The sequence below is a fragment of the Micrasema longulum genome, unplaced genomic scaffold (genome assembly GCF_059751315.1).
Source record: "Micrasema longulum isolate JH-2025_06_02 unplaced genomic scaffold, ASM5975131v1 h1tg000217l, whole genome shotgun sequence".
Lineage (NCBI taxonomy): Eukaryota > Metazoa > Arthropoda > Insecta > Trichoptera > Brachycentridae > Micrasema > Micrasema longulum.
The window spans coordinates 8,310-23,369 of record NW_028277422.1 but is presented as its reverse complement, the minus strand read 5'-3'; positions in this window follow the sequence as shown (position 1 = coordinate 23,369).

The following is a 15,060-nucleotide window of genomic DNA, read 5'->3' as shown; positions in this document are numbered from 1 at the left end:
CTAGCTGACAGGCGTCTCACGCTTAGATCAGCTACGTCTACGGCGAGAGGAAAAGTTATTATACCTCTACGCAAACAGCGCACTAAATTTGGTGAACGCGCATTTGCGGTCGCAGGCCCTATGGCATGGAATGCTCTCCCAGCAGAGGTGCGAGGCTGTGAAAGTGAAGTGATGTTTCGGAAAAAACTTAAAACCCACTTGTTCTCTAAATCATTTGAATAAATCCGTAGCACGTGACAACAAAATAAATTATTTTAATTAAATTACAAATTTAAAAGCTTCAATTAAATTAACTTAACAATAGAATCACCATGTAAAGCGCCCTTGAGGTATTTTATTACGAAAATGGCGCTTTATAAGGTATCCATAATTAATAAGTAGAATTAGTAGAAGTAGTAGAAGTAGAAGTAGCTTCTCAGCCTTACGCAATGCGCGGATCTCGACATTTGCGCACCTCCGCACGCTCGCCTGACAATCAGTCGGCGGGTAATTAATACCCAGGTTCCAGTCCGGCCCTGAAGAGGAATGACCTGTAATATGGAGAATAGATGAAAGCGAAAGGAAGCAAAAATTAGACAGAAACATGAAAGTAAAAAGCAAATTTCTTTTTGCGTTCTCATACATCACATTCCTTTGTTTGCATTCCGCCGTATAAAACATGCGATTATTTTATTGATATAATAATACAATCGCCTATTACTTTATTTGGAGAAATCGTATCAGACATAAGTATTTTTAAATATTTCACTTTAACAATGGGAATAGAGAAACCATTATACGTTAACGATATCAACGTATTACAACAGAGATGAAGAATATTTTAGAGAAGGTCATTTATTTATTTATTTATTAACGGACATTGTCCATGTATACAATTTATAAGGTTTAAATATTACAATAAAATATTAGTTTAAAACATTTTTAAAAAAAAGGAAGAAGCATTGACAAACATAAGGGACATCGAGAAAAGTTCTGGACTATTTATTTAGTGCTCGTTTAAATCGTTGTAAACTTAAACCAAAAAAGTCCAGATCTCATATAAAAGTCAAGGCATCTACAGGGCTTATAGCGTGTAATTAGCTGGTTTAAGTGGCCACTTTACAGACCGTGTAACATTCGCCATTCTGCACATATTTGAACATCTATATTCCTTAAATTCTTTCATCTGTTGATGTTTGTGAAATTAAATCTCAGTTGTAATACGTTACTATTAACAGCTTCCCAAGGAGTTGAATCCAGTCCTTGTCTACAAAAATTTGGACAAACTCAAAATATTGTTGATAAATCCAACTGGTTCATGAAGAAGTTTAAAAATTGAAAAAATAAGATTCTCAGACGATGCCTTGTATGTAGGTGAAATTACTCAATTAGATGAATCTCACCCGCGTAAATAAAGGTTTCAGCTCTTTAACTTCACACACAATTACAGATTAAAGAATTGAAGGTATATAGATGTTTAAATATGGGCAGAATGGTGAATGTTACACTGTGTGTAAAGTGGCCACTTAAACCAGCCAATGACAGGTCATAAGCCTTGTAGATACCTAGACTTCAATTTTATCTTTTCTCAAATGTTTTTCATCTCTGTCGTAAAACGTTAATATTAACTGCTCCCCAGGGAGTTGAATCCAGTCCTTGTCTACAAATATTTGGACAAACTCAAAATATTGTTGATTAATGATTTCAAATGATCATTATTAAAAATCAAATATATGATAGTAAGAAATAAAAAAAATAAAGATTGCAATGTACTAAGTAAATATTCACGGGGAAAATATAGATGAAGTAAAAGAAATATAATATTTAGGGGTGATATTATTAGATAATAAGCTAAAATTTGCATCACATTTTGTGTACATCAATAGCAAAATTTCTTTAAATGTGGGATTTTTTAATAGAATTAGGAAAAAATTCTGTTTTAATACAAGCAGTTTAATTTTTAAGGCAACTGTTTTGCCGCATTTCAATTATTGTTCTAGTATTCTCATTCTGAGCACTGAAAATCAACATAATGTCATGCAGAGAGCTCAGAATAGAGGAATGAGGACAATATTGAGATGTGGCAGATATACAAAATCAGTTGACGGTACTGAACATGCTTTCGGTAAAGCAAAGAGTAATTTTAAATACTTAAGTGTTAATATTTAAATTGAAAATAGAATTTTTGCCCGAATACAAGTCATGTTTACTGATGGTCAGCGTAATAACGAAACTGATCGCTATCCGAGGGCAGGTGAAGGTTCCAGACTCCCCGAAACAAGAATCTAGATAACTCAAAATAATATGTATCATAAAGGAGTTAAGATGTTTAATGAGTTGCCAAAAAAGATAAGGGATGTTGGATCTAAAGTGTCATCGAAAAGCGTCTGGATTTTATAACAATGTTTTATTTTTTTAATTATTTTCCTAAATCTTTTGTTTATCAGTTAAGGTACAACTCGATGTTCATATTGTATCTGTACAACTATCTAAAATAAGTACGTTACATGATATATTTTTATACATGTAAATTAGAGATTATATTTTAAATCGTCGTTAATTAGAGTAGCATGAACCTCGTCCGGTGGGAATTTTAATGGTGTAAGAGACAATGTGTGAATGGAGAAGTTTGATGGTTTTAAAAAAAAAATCAATAGACTATCTAACTAATACTACATAATGGACTTAAACACTACAACGACTTACCTTACTACTTGAAAACTTTTACTGGAGACAAATTTAAAATCAATCTGAAAAAGCACATGATGACTGAACTAACTAGACTAGACGAGACATAAAATGACTAGACAATATAAAATTTCTAGTGTAACCCTAACGGGTTTTTTAAAATTGTAAATAAATAATAAAAAAAAAAAGACAATTTAAAGAAAAATTATTTTACGTGTCGTATTATTAGCGCAATGGTTTTTTAAAGTTTTGTGATTTTTAAATTTCTCCACTGGTGTCGCCACGAGTTCTTTTTGGTGAGTTGGCTTCCCGGTAACCGAAATTCCACTCCAATAGTCTATCATTTCGATACCCCAGTTTTATAGATAAATAACTCAATATCTTAAAATTTGGAGTTAATGATGCTCGATGGTAAAGAAACACCCCTTTTCCATATTTCAATAAGATAATTAGCTAAATTTGACGAGATAACATTATCATTAATGTAAAAAAAGTAATGCATAAATTGTAGAAGAACACATAAATAAATTAAAACAAAATAAATGCAGTTTACTCAAAATGAGGTATTTTGAGTTATTTCCACATAAAAATAGGGCATCAATTTGTTGATTTCAGAGAACTAGCGACGTCATCAAAGCAGTTAATTTTTATTGATATTTTCAAGAAACTTCGCATTAAACATTAAATATACATGCAGCAATTAAATATGCATTTATATGCTTGCATATGTATCTATATATGCACTTATTCATAAAAAAATGTTTTATATACCTTAATTTATCTTTTGAAATGTACGTGTATTTTGTACAATAATTATTGATATTCTAATCCCACGGCAAGCACAAGAGGTTGCCTCTTTTTTGGTGTGGTACTTCGTTTCATTTTTTGTTTCTGTACTTTTGATTTATTATGTATTTCTTTTTTGTTAAAATGTTGTATTTTTATATTTAATTAATATTTAAAAAAAAAAAAAAATGCTCTTATTTTTACCGCGCGTAAGAAAACATTTCCTTAACTACAAACATTTAAATGAACTAAATAGGGAAATATCCGTTTTTTTTACATTTTCAAAATAATAAAGGTCTATGAAATATTGTCCAGTAAAAAAAGTTAAAGAATATATTGAATATTTTTAAATTTGTAATTATAAATTCCCGCAAAAACGGTCATTCTACAGGCCACGCCCCTAAGACGTCACGATTTACGTTTATTTGTTCCGACCATACTGGGGCCCAGAAATGTGCGCATACATGCACGTTGCGTTCTATCCTCTGTGTCGATGTCCGGGAAATAGGGTGATGGTATTAGAGTAATATCAAATTTGCGCTGTCGATTGAAAATGAAAAAATGTGTCATTAAAATCAGTAAATATTTTTTTTCCGTTACATTATATTACGCGTGCTTGCGTTTGGTGCTGAAATAATCAAAAATAATGTTTTCAGATCGCGAAAGTGTGTTTAATGTGTGAATAAGATGTACGTTTATTTTACATGTATGTGTGTTTGTGAGCGTAGTTGAAATGCTACGCTAATGAATATATGAAGTACTGCGGTAAAGGTTATTGTACTCTGAGACGTATTTCAGTGTTGCCAGAATCGGATTATAATTTTAAAAGTCGTTAATCAACTTAAAAATATTGAACGTTATGTTGAAGTTATCTTGTCTTTAAATAAATAACATTTAAATTAGCATAAATAAAAAACGATTAAACCAAAAAAAGTAAGTTCATTTTAATATCAGGGCCCGTATTACAATGGGGTGTTAACAAAGTATTACAATGGGGTGTTAACAGAGTTATTTTCAATTGTCCAAAAAGGGAAATCGAATTTTCTTTACGAAAATGTGTCTATATTTTTGTTTATTTAAAACATCTTCAATTGCGTGCTACCGACGAAAACATATATATATTTTTTTAATATTCACCTTTAAGTTTAAATAACCGTGGTATTTTGTTTTATGAATAATTAAAGATTCTGTTGATTTCCTTTATAATACGTGCCCTAATATTATTTGGTTTTTACCACTTTTTTCAGTATTTTTTTTTCGTTTTTTAGATGAAATGAAAGTTTCAATTGTGTATTGTTCCATGTAGTGATGTATAATATATAGTTTAATGATAATTAAGTTTATGTTTATATTAGGATATTTATTAATTATATTATAAAATTTTCGTTTTTAAAACCAAATAAATAAATAATAAGAACCAAGTATTCGATGTCTGATTGGAACGGAAAAATCGGTTATGTGCGTGAAATTGAAAAATAACTCTGTATGCGTGATTTAGCTACTGTCAGCTCAATCCTAAAAAAGTCAATCGAATGAAGATCAGTTTGCCTCAAAGTGCAGTCATCTAAAATTCCTGTCATGATCATATTGAGAAATTAATTCCTAAGGTAGTTTTTTACTTCAATATTTCAATGTCTCTGTACATGGGCTGAAAGACTAATTATTATGCATATCATATATCATATTTATCACCATATACAACGCATCAAAATCATTAAAGTTAATTATTTGTATATAAAACCGTTTTAAAGACGGATGGGGTTTTTATTATTAATTATTATTAGAAGTGAATAAAATAAAAACTGCGTGTATTCACTTGTTATAATAATATTAACTCATGGTACAAAACATATTAAAATCTTTAAAGAATGCTATTACTAAATGGGAAAAAGGAATAAAGAGGGAAGTGGAAAGGAGAAGAGATTAAGGAAGAAAAGGGAGATGTTTCTTCAGACGTGATTCAAACAGATGTCCTGAAGTAACATCTTTGATAGTGGACGGGAGATGATTTCACAGTCGAGCCACATGGACACTATATGAGTTAGAGAAGAAAGGAAAATTGCGAATGGGTATTCTAGGGCACCCCTGAGAATCTCCCATTTCTCAACCCAAGAGCTAACAGAGTAAAGAATCTGAAATTCTTACTGTTAATTTACATGTGCATGTTTATATTAATTTTCACACGTGGCAACATCGACCCGTGTCACGTTAGTGTATCGTCGCGACGCGACGCCCCCGTGCGGGAGCGCCGACGCCGGTACGTTCACCTCGTGAGACTCTCACAAACATACAGTAACTATTTATTATTACTATACTATCTTCGTACTATGGGATCCGCCATTTGTCACCAGAACGAGGGCTATTTCTTTCCGTTTCTATTATAACCCTCTTTCTATTTGGGGCACGAGTTTAAACCGTTTATAGTGCTGTCACCAGTTCAATACAAAAAAAAAACGAATTTATATAAATACGGAATTAAATTTAAGTGCTTACTTAGTACCCAACTACTTTGATAATCATTTTTTTTAATAGTTTCAAACTATAATTATATTTTGCTAACTTTTCCTTTACGTTATAAATTGAATTTAAAATAATCAAAATGCATTAAAATAAAGCAAGAAAATGCATTTACAATTTTATTGTATAAACTATTGTTTTTTTGCACTATTTTATCTAGTAGATTCTCTTTAAAACATTTAAGTTTGTAAGTGAAAACTCTTGATGGAAGTTCATTGTAATTTATTATAGATATAAAAGACGAGTGATACTTTAATCCACAAATTTGAAATATCCAGTGACCGGTTTCATTGCTTTCGCGACATCTTCGAGACTAGTTTGAGATTTTATTTTATTCTTAAAAGGTTTTTTGTATAGTTGGGCCAGTTTTACCAAAGTAAAATTATAATAATTGTCGAGTCAAACACGGAAGGTTCCGGGTTCGATTCCGGGTGAAAAAAAAAAGTTATTATTCTTAAATCTGGGTGTTCTGTGCCTCACGACGGTAATTGGCCATCCTGGTTTATTGTGGTGCAAATAAAAAATACCGATCGGGGCACCCTTTAAAAAAATGGGTCACGTAACAAATTTAGTCTATTTTAAAGAAAACACAATAATGGTCGTTTTTCTGGTGTTGATTTTTTGTTTTTGGTTTTACAAAGTCTTCTATTATTTTGTATTTTTTTTTTATTAAACATGTTTCGGAATTTTTCAATATCTCTCTTATACTCTTTTTATTTCACAATGAAGAAGTTCAACGGTTTTTTAAAATTTTATCATTTGTTAGACCAATGAACTAAGCCAAACTTTCTTTTTCAATTTTTATAAATCGTATTTTCAACACATTGATTTTTTAAAGTTTTGTACATCTAAAATAATTTCGCGTGTGACGTCAGAGGATCTCTTCCGCTAATTCTCGATCAGTTCTTCTTATTGATCTGTTGACGGTGAAAATACCGGAAATCTTCCAAAACTCTCTTATCATTGGTTTCTTCATATGAACTGGTGACTTCCTTCAAAGTAGTTTGATTTGATTAAAAAATTTGGATGATTTTTTTCGTACATTGTCAAGAAACTTTTCAGTACAATTTAATGCTCCAATTTTTATCACGCGCAAGAAAACATTTATTGTATTCAATTTTCCGTAGGGCTTAAGTTCCTTATTATGCGTTTATGTATTTCAATTTTTATTTTTGTTAGGTTAAGTGTTTTAATAATTACCGTGTAATTTATTAGTGTTTAGTTAACATACAATTGGTGAAAGATATGTTATGTTTTTAAATATTTATTTTATAAATATTTATAAATGTACACTGTGCACAGATATATTTTACCGTTACTAAACCTTTAACTGAATAAATAAATATGCCCTTTAGACTTTTTTTAAATCATAATCCGAAATAGTATTATTAATATGCGTTGTGATTGGTTTAGCAATGTAGGTCCCTACGCACCATTAAGTCCGTATAAGACTAAGAAAAAAATGATTAATGTCTTACAAATGAAACATCGTATAAAATAAAATAAAGTTTTTTTATTCAGCTGTGTGATGTGGACACGCGAGAGAGTTTTAATTAATGTACTAATCAGTTCTGTGGCAGATTTAATCTTTTGTAGTTGTTTGTGTTTTGTCAAAGATCGTTAACCTTTTTGCCTATTTTCAAAGCGTTTACTCGACTTGTGTTATGAATGTTTTGAAAGACTTTGTTAAAAAACTTCATTTAAAAATAAAACTAACAAAAAGCTTATAAAAAAATTAATCAATGATAAGAATTTTCACCTGTTATAAATCAACTAAAATTATTTTAATATAAAAATATTTTTTTTAACGATATTTTTTCTGTGTCCAGGCAGATGAAGAATACAGTTCTGTTATACACCAAAACCCTTGACGAGTGTATTCGACGCGCTGGCTGCTCTCAGGAAAACATTTTAAATGAGGAAATGGAGTAGATAAAAGTCCTCCCGTTCTGTCCCTTTTTAAAAATGTTTTTCTTCGGTTTTGAGTTTTTTTAATTAGAATTTTTATTTTAATATCATTTAAACACTAAATTTCACTGTCAAATTAAAATATTATGTAAATGGAGGCTAGATTACTTACCGTCCATAGACGCATACGCTCATAATATATATATATATATATATATATATAATAATAATAATACTATGTAATTATAATTAAAATAGACCATAATTGGAAACGAGGAACAAAAATCCATATCGTCTGTGCGCTCTGTAGCTGCAAGACGTGCTGGGATATTTATTTATTGTACAGCGCCCTTGAGGTGATTTCTACAAAAATGGCGCTATATAAATCATTCAACCATAATAATAATAATAGTAGCGGCTGGTGCGTTTGCCTACCATTTTTGAGTAAACGTGACGTATGGATTTAAAGTTTTATAAAACTAAAACATATCATTGTTTCTGGACTGACACCTGAAGCGTAGGAATGATCACCTTATCAGATGATCGAAATACGCTGCATTAAGTTTACAATTGCCCAGCACCACTGGGTGCGAAATAGGCATTTATGATTGGCTGCGCATACTATGTGTTGCGCATTCTCCATCCAGTCACACCAGTGAAAGAAAGTTCATTCTTCCACATACCCAAAAACGTTTTAAAGACCGTGGGTCATCCTACCGATTTCAAAGCAAAAATAAAATCTCTTTTTTTTTAAATATTTTTTTATTTGTTTATTTTAATGTTACACAGTGTGTAAAGTGGCCACTTATGACAGGTCATAAGCTCTGTAAATGCCCAGACTTCCATATTCCCTTCTCAATAATGTTTTCCGTCTCTGTTGCAATAAGTTCAAATTTGAACTTATTTCATTTTCTATAAAATTAACGTTTGAGGAATTTATTTTTTGTACCGACCGGTTTTAATGTTACACAAGCTTCTTTATCAAGGTATAATTTAATAATTAATTTTATTTTTAACAGTGTTATAATTACTAATTATGCAATTTAAACGCATGAAGGTCCTTTTTTTTCTTTTTTTATGTGGTGTTTTGTCTTTGTTAAGGTAGGAGGTGCGGGGTGAGAGTGGTTTTATCTTTCTTACTATTTGACAGGAGTGGACTATATGAAGTATTATAAGACAGGAGTGAACTAAAGGCCTAGTTTAAAATAACGTATTCATATCACTTCACACTTCTCATCTTAACAAGAACCTGACGAAAATACTTGATGTATTAGCTCCATATGTGTAGATTTAATATTGAGTAGTAATAACACTATAAAAAAATAAAAAATGATTTATTGCTAATAATCTTTTTGGTATAAGTCTTTCTATATTTAAACAATCACTTATTTAGACCAGATCTTGATGTAATTATTATTAAATTTTTTGTCCTCGCTTCAATTTTAGTTGTATTTTATTTCAATTGTTCCAGTATATATTTTAAATTGTTAAATGGACTAAATAGGTCCGTATGTAAATAAATTATAACTTGATAAAGAAGCTTGTGAAGCTTTAAAACTGATCGATAGAAAAAAAAATACAAAAAATAAAAAGTTATAAAATCAAAGTGGTTTTATATTTATTTTATTAAAATGAATAATCACAAATTTATTTATTTATTTAAATCTTAAAGTAGGGCACACATATCATACATATTGTTATGTGTGTTCTAATAATAACATTACAAATATTTTTAATTTATAAATTGTTTATCACATATGTCTTGACCATTATTTTAAATTTTAATATGTTTTTTTCTTCATAAATTTCAATCCTTTTCCGAACTAAATAGTGCATAGTGCACCACATAGATGCACCAATCGCAATGTGTCTTGACCGTTTTTGTTACATGAAGGTAAGATGATCAGTCTTACACTTCAGGTGCCAGTCCAGGGACTATGAATAATTGTACTGTGAAAACACCCTTTTAAATAAATATTTCAAATCATTAATGTCGGCTATCGAACCCGAAACCTCTTACGTGGTAGGCAAACGCGCTGACCACTACACCATAAGGCCGACCACAAAATCGTTGCCTCAAATATAAATTTTATAAAATGTAGAATACGTTCCAATTAGTTTATTTATTTTGTATTTTTAAATTAAAACATATATCACTTATTTGTTTATAAATTTGAATAAACCACTTATTTTTTTTAATTACACTTCGACCGATTTCGAGGTTACTACCTCATCGTCAGGAATTTAACTAACTTATAATTACAGGCGTTGCTATTTACATAATAAAATATTGTATGAAAGAGAGAGAAAGAAGATAAAATAAATCATAACGGGAATAGTTTTAAAAGAGGACTCGAAGTTATATTTAATTGATTATTTATTATTTTAAGTTTTTGAGGCTTTACTAATTTCTAATCGTTCTAAATTATCTAAACGAAAACCATTTTTATTGACATGCAAAATTTCTACACACGTTTCTTGATTAAATTCATGGTTTTCGGATATAAGATGATTTGCGAATTCTGAAAAATTATTATCACTCAGACATTTTATATGTTCTTTGATTTTAACTTTAAATTTACGTGAAGTTTTTCCAATATAGAAATTTGGGCAATTTAAACAATTTAATTTATAAATTCCCGAATGATTTAATTTATCATCCTTATCTTTACAATTAATTAATATTTCACCTATGTTATTATTAGTATAACAAGCTGGTCTAATATTGTTAGGTAAAATTTGTGCTATATTATTAGAAAATGAATACATGTACAAAATTCTACGCCAGTTCTCATATTTTTTGGAAATATTTTGGGAACTGTATAAGTATTTTTTCCTATAGTTTAATTTAAGTTTTTTATTCAAAATATTGTCAATTAAATTTAGTTCATAGCCATTATTGAAAGCAATACTCTTTATAGTATTTAATTCTAAGTCAAAATTATTTTTATTTAGTGGTATTGAAGTAAGGCGATGTATCATAGAATGGAAAGCAGATTGTTTATGTGATAAAGGATGATTAGAAGATTTATGGATGACTGTTTTTGATAACAATAATAAAACATATATTTTAAAAATTGAATATGGATTCATTACTACATTATTTGTTAATAGAGAAGCTTTGAAAATGATCGGTAGAAAAAAATAAGTGGTTAAAAACAAATATTTATTTTTGTTATGATTTTACTTTCGTTTAACTCTCACTCTGATTTAACGTTCTCGAAATGTTTATAGATTTTTTAGTAGTCACACCTCACATCTCAAAATTCACTTTTATAATATCAAACGCTTATCATCGTTAGTGTCCAATTTGCCGTTCTGTTTTTTTAACGACCATAATCATAATTTAATTTATCTGATTCAGCAAAACTAATTTATGAATTATAATTTTCCCGTATACGACCAGAATGCGTAATATTGTTTTGTGTGTGAAATAAAACCAAAACGCTGAAGTGTTTGCTAACTTCATGGCTAATCTAAGATAAAAATACTGAAAAGTTAAATCTAAAGGCGCCCGCCTCCTCGTATGTATTTTTTTTTATTTTTAATAAAAATAAATATTAGCGCTTTTATAATTTGCCCAAATATTTCAATTTTGGTGGCCATTTTCAACGAGTTATAAATAACTCACTATTAGAACATGGAAATCAAGTTGGGGTAGAGTGGGGCTCAAACCTCGGACCGCTGATCCGTGAGTCCTCGACGCTAGCCACGGGACCACAACCCGACTATTAGTTATTGTGTTTACAAGGGTTTGTTTCTGGAAAGATAGACGTAAAATATATATTTTTACTAAAAGTTTCTAGGAATATTGAGCTGTTTGCAACTACATACGTAGACTAACAATATTTTGAATGTCCATCTTAAGTATTTATTGAATTTGGTCGTGCTATGTCTTTCTCTATTTTTGCATCCATCAACATTCGCATTGTAAATATTTTTAGCCGTTCTTTTGCTGTCATTCGCTCTACATGTCCAAACCAACGCATAGCTCCTTTATTGATTTTGTCGATAATACTTATCAAGAAAATAACATAACAAAATAATTAGAGATAAATATTAAAATATAAATTATACAAATTTAGTTAAGTTTAGATACTCAATAAAAAAAAAAACAAAAAATTTTTGGCCTCATGATGTAATGGTCAGCACGTTAGCCTACGATGTAGAGGTCTCGCGTTCGATTCCCGACATGGTTGACATGAAATATTTTTTTAAAAAGGTGTTTTTACACAAGAATAATTTATAGTCCCTGGACTGGTACCTGAAGCGTAAGACTGATCATCTTACCTTCATGTAACAAATATGATCAAGATACACTGTGATTGGTGTACCAATGAAGTGCCTTATGCATCATTAGGAGCCGAAAGGGAATGATGATAATGATGCCTCATCAGGTGCGGATCAGGATTTAAAAATGATGACTACCCCGTCGAGAATATTGGAACAAAAATAACCTAATTCAATATTTCAACTAACGTTAACAGAAATTTCAAGTTCTGTAAGAAAAAAGTAAACAAATGAAAATTTATATTTTGATTTTTATTTTGTGAATAAATTTATTAATTTAATACAAAATAAATACATATCTAACTCATTAAATTGTTGAAAATAAAAAAATAAATAAATTAATCGTGCATTTTAATATTTTTAGTTAACCGTTCAGGTGCCATAAGCGAGATATCTCTCACATGGTACAGTATAACATAAACTTTTGCTTGTAAATATCTATGACATATTTTACTGCCGGTAGTGAATAAAGAGACCATTTTACCTTTGATTCCGCCTAATATCGCGTAATATAAAACCTGTTTATTTATTCATATAAAGATACATAATTATTATCTCTATTAACAGTATTTTTCTTTCCCAAAGCATTCTTAAATCTCGTATTGTCTCCTATTTTAATAATACTAACAAAAAATGTTCTCTGATTCACAGGCTTCATAAAAAACTGAAACTATCGAGTTGATCCTGAAGTTTTTATGGGAAAATAATTTCCCTGGGATCGATCTTGAACACGATTCAGTAGTTTTTTGTCTAAACTCTTCGGTATGGGTGATAAATTTGGCAGCTGACTACGTTTACTTATCAAGTTTCACTTTTATGTGAGAAAATATTTTGACTTTATGTATTTCAAAAATCAGATGGATTATTTAATTTTTTTAATTTGTTTAATCCATAAGTACACATGGATAAAAATCAAGATACTCGTACATAAACAGGAATATATCTTATAAATACAAAAACCTCACCACGCCACATTTTGTGGCTTGTTGGTGAAGTTTACCTAGATAAATATAACAATGTTTAAGTATGTCCAAATGCTTGCAGACTGGCTGGTTTTCCTCCCTAGGGAGTTATTCATATTTAAATTTATTTCAACAGAGAGGGAAAACGTTTTTAAGAGGAGAATATGGAAGTCTAGGAATTTACATGGGATAAAGGTTTCAGCTCTTTTTTTTTTTTTTTTTTTTTTAAAAAAGAAATATTTGCGTTCTTATGATTTACCCAAATATTTAATTTTGAGGGCCATTTTCAACGAGTTGTAAATAACTCACTATTAGAAAATGGAATCAAGTTGGGGTAGAGTGGGATTCGAACCACGGACCTTTGGTCCGTGAGTCCGAGACACTAGCCACGGGACCACAACCCGATCAATTTACTTCACAAAAGTCAACAGATAGAAGAGTTAAGGAAATGTGGATGTTCAAACATGAACCGAATGGTGAATGTTACACAATGTGTAAAGTGGCCACTTAAACCAGCCAATTACAGGTCATAAGCCCTGTAAATGCCTAGACTTCCATATTCCCTTCTCAAAAACGTTTTCCCTCTCTGTTGAAATAAATGTTGTACATGAATATAAGTTAAAATAAATATTTAAATTTATTTCAACAGAGAGGGAAAACATTGTTGAGAAGGGAATATGGAAGCAAATGCCTAGACTTCCATATTCCCTTCTCAACAATGTTTTCCCTCTCTGTTGAAATAAATTGAAATATGAATAACTCCCTAGGAAGGAAAGGAGGAAATCCAGCTAGTCAGCAAGCATTTGGACATACTCAAACATTGATAAAATAAATATATTTACATAAACAATTATAGTCAAAATAAGAAGCAGTAGTTCAGTTGTATCCGCTCAAATTTGAACACATTATTTATAGACAATCAATATAAACACTCGATTAAGATAACAAATTTTTAATTTTATTATTGATACATATATTATTAAATCTAATGTCAGTAGGAATTAAATGTAAGGTGCAATATAATTTAATGTTCTACTGCCATATTTATTACTAATTTTGGGGATCAATAAACCATCATTATAAGTAAAGATTTCGATTTTCATAAATTTTAAAAATATTAGAAATATGCTGCTCTAAAATGATGCAGAACAACAGAATTCCTTGTACTGGCAGAGTTTTAAGTGATTTATAAAGATGTATTTTGTTATCTTTCTGATTGAATAATTCTAGTGGTACAACTTTCTTAATGATGGAATACTGTAGATCCTGTATTATTTTGATATTGATTCAGGTCAAATGACCTCATGATTTAATTCTATGTCTTATTATTGACTCCACCAGTGAAAAACAGACAATCATTTAAGTACATTTTAACAATATAAAAGATAATTTATTAAAAGTGGTAATAAGAGATCGTAGTCTGTTACAAGTTTTAAAAATTTGGCAATCCCATTTGAAATTATGATCAACATAAACATCCAATATATAGTTGGATAATTTATAAAGCGCCATTTTTGTGAAAATCACCTCAAGGGCTGTGTACAATTGATAAATATCCCAGTACGTCTTGCAGCTGCAGAGCGCATGGACGGTTGGGATTCTAGTTCCTCGTTTTCAATTAAGATAAATCAAAAATTATAATAGATAGGAGCTAGATTACAGGACGTCTTGCAGCTACAGAGCGCATAGACAGTTAGAAATTTAGCCCCCATTTACACATTTTAAAAATTGACAAATAAATTTAGTGAATTACAAAATACCTATATTCCTTTTCAAAAGTTAAAAGCTCGCAATTACAATCATAGGGAATTTTGTCGTGCAAACAATTGGTGCAGTGGGCTATTATATTTGGAATGATATATTTTTTTGTAGTGGAGATTTCATATTTACACATTTAGTTTTTTTTGGGATTAATATCAAGACCAAAGTC